We start from the raw sequence: 3,447 nt of genomic DNA, 5'->3' as shown, positions 1-3,447 counted from the left end.
TTGCCTGCTTTGTTTTGAGGGCAAGGGGTAGGGGAGGTCATAATGGTGGTGATGGACGGGAGTCCTGATTTAGAACCAGAACCTAGAGCCCTGGGAGGCACATGACACTTCATATCCCCCCCTCCCCCACACACACTAAGTTACACTTACTTATACTCCATATTAAAATCACAGGCCCAACTCATTTGCATAGTCTTTTAGGTATTCAACTTGAGGGACTTCATAAGACTTAATAGATAAGTGGACAACAGTCAGGCACAGATCATCACCAGCAGTCAGATAATAATAGGGGAACTCACTCTTCACAGATGTCTGTCATGCTAGCACTCCAGGACACAGTACACCATCCAGCTTATAATCGAAAGACAAAAACGCCTATATTGTGACCTAAATCGGGAGATAGGCGTTTATCTCCCAAAAACGAATAACGCGGTATAATCGAAAGCCGAACTTGGACGTTTTCAACTGCACTCCATCGCGGAAGCGTACAAAGTTGACGGGGGCGTGTCGAAGGCGTGGTGAAGGCGGAACTGGGGCGTGGTTATCGGCCGATCAGAGATGGGCGCCTTTCGCCGATAATGGAAAAAAAATATGCGTTTTTAGCGAGAATTTAGGGCACTTTTCCTAGACCCTGTTTGTCCACGAATAAGGCCCCAAAAGTGCCCTAAATGACCAGATAACCACTGGAGGGAATCGGGGATGACCTCCCCTGACTCCCCCAGTGGTCACAAACCCCCTCCCACCACAAAATATGCCGTTTCACAACTGTTTATTCTCACCCTCAAATGTCATACCCACCTCCCTGGCAGCAGTATGCAGGTCACTGGAGCAGTTATTAGGGGGTGCAGTGGACTTCAGGCAGGTGGACCCAGGCCCATCCCTCTCCTACCTGTTACAATTGTGCTGCTTAATGCTTATTAGTCATCCAACCCCCCAAACCCACTGTACCCACATGTAGGTGCCCTCCTTCACCCCTTAGGGCTATAGTAATGGTGTAGACTTGTGGGCAGTGGGTTTTGAGGGGGATTTGGGGGGCTCAACACACAAGGGAAGGGTGCTATGCACCTGGGAGCTCTTTTACCTTTTTTTTTTGTTTTTGTAAAAGTGCCCCCTAGGGTGCCCGGTTGATGTCCAGGCATGTGAGGGGGGACAGTGCACTATGAATCCTGGCCCCTCCCACGAACAAATGCCTTGGATTTATTCGTTTTTGAGCTGGGCGCTTTCATTTTTCATTATCACTGAAAAACAAAAACGCCCAGCTCACAAATTGTCGAATAAAACATGGACGTCTATTTTTTTCGAAAATACGGTTCGGTCCGCCCCTTCACGGACCCGTTCTCGGAGATAAACGCCCATGGAGATAGACGTTTTCGTTCACTTATGCCCCTCCATATATCATTCACACAGAGAAAGTGATTTCTTATCCACTAGTGGGCTGAGGCTGCCATTTTGAGACAATACCACTGGTGGATTGCTTCTGCCCTCCCACTACCCAACAGGGAGATTCCCAGTAGGTGTTGGGGTAGTAGTAGTAGTAGGTGTGTGGTGGTAGAATTGGAAGGGGAGAGGCTTGAAAAGGATCAGGAGTCAAGGGCAGTTTTTGTAATATTGGTCTGGCCCTTTAAAACATAGTAGGCCACACTTGGGGCACATTATGTTTGTGTTGCTGCTGCTGGGGACACATAAATTTAATATTGGATTCATTAACTTGTGGTACTGAAGCATTGCAGCTTAATGAATCCCATGTAAATTTATTGTACAGTAAAATAGCACAATCAGACTTATTTTCGAAAGAGAAGAGCGCCCATCTTTCGACACAAATCGGGAGATGGGCGTCCTTCTCTCAGGGTTGCACAAATCGGCATAATTGAAAGCCGATTTTGGGTGTCCCCAACTGCTTCCCATCACGGGGACGACCAAAGTTCCCGGGGGCATGTCGGAGGCATAGTGAAGGGGAGCCCTCCAGAACCCACTGTACCTACATGTAGGTGATACCTGCAGACATAAGGGCTATTGTAGTGGTGTACAGTTGGGTACAGTAGGTTTTTGGTGGGTTTTGGAGGGCTCACACTTTCCACCACAAGTGTACCAGTTAGAGTGGGATATGGGGCTGGGTCCTTTCTCTATAGTGCACTGCACTGACCACTAGGCTACACCAGAGACCTTCTTGCTGCTCTAATAGGACTGGCCATAACATCTGAAGCTGTCATAGAGGCTGGTATGTATTATTTCTCTCACAGCTTGGGAGGGGGTTAGTGACCACTGAGGGAGTAAGGGGGTTTATGCCTTAATCCCTCCAGTGGTCATTTGGTCATTTAGGCAACATTTGGTCACTTAGTCGTGATTGAAACAGGTCTAGCCAAACAATTTTTAATTTTGGCCCTAGACGTTTTTATTTGGTTCCATTATTGCAGAAAAAGTCTATATTTTGGTGCTGCCCATGTCCCACTCAAAACATACCCTCAACACACCCCCTTGAAATTTGGACAAACTGTGGAGCAAAATGTCTAAAATCAGGGTGTCGAAAATTGCAACTTGGACATTTATGAGAGAAAAACGTCCTTCTGCCACCTTATGACTTTTTTTGGATGTTTTTTGTTTTGAAAATAAGCCCCTAAGTGTAACTGTGTAACTGGTATAACTGTAAGCGCCTACATTTTAGGTGCTGTGTACTAGGTTATGCTACCATTCTACAACAGCATCTGGATGCCTATACGCCATTACAGAATGAGGCTCCACCCCGCGGCATCAGGACTAAATGGAGACACCCCCACTTACATATTAACATAGTAAGTGATGGCAGATAAAGACCAGAATGGTCCACCCAGTCTGCCCAACAGTCACATTCATTCTCAATTCTAGATTAAATAAACAATGAGCGTGATATTATATACTTGATCATGGTCTTTCTTTGTTGTTTCTGGGACATAGACCGTACAAGCCTGCCCGGCTCTGTCCTTATGTTCCAACTACTGGAGTTGCTGTCAAAGCCTAAATGAATCCATCTTGTCATTTGCGGGATACAGATCGTAAAAGTCTGCCCGGCACTGTCCTTATGTTCTAAATTACTGGAGTTTCCATCGAAGCACATCCTAAACCAGATTGCTATATGCGGGACTCAGACTGTACAAGCCAGCCCAGCACCAGCCTTAATTGATACAGCCAGAGTTGCCATCTAAGCACCACTTGACAGGCAAACACATATGCAACCCTTTAAGTTTTTTTTTTATACCATTCATTTTCTAATTAGAGATCCTCTGTGTTCATCCCAAGCCATTTTGAATTCTGCCACCATTTTTTTCTCCACCACCTCCTTAAATTCTAAGCCCCTTAGGACAGGCCAGAACTGAAGACGTGAATAATTAGATCTAAAAATCCTAATCAATGTGCCCCTTGTCAAAATACTGGTGGTCTTTCTCGTAAAAAGGCAGTAAAAAACTGTGCCAA

This window comes from Microcaecilia unicolor, chromosome 5, assembly GCF_901765095.1.
Source record: "Microcaecilia unicolor chromosome 5, aMicUni1.1, whole genome shotgun sequence".
NCBI lineage: Eukaryota > Metazoa > Chordata > Amphibia > Gymnophiona > Siphonopidae > Microcaecilia > Microcaecilia unicolor.
Note: the sequence above shows the minus strand (reverse complement) of the source record.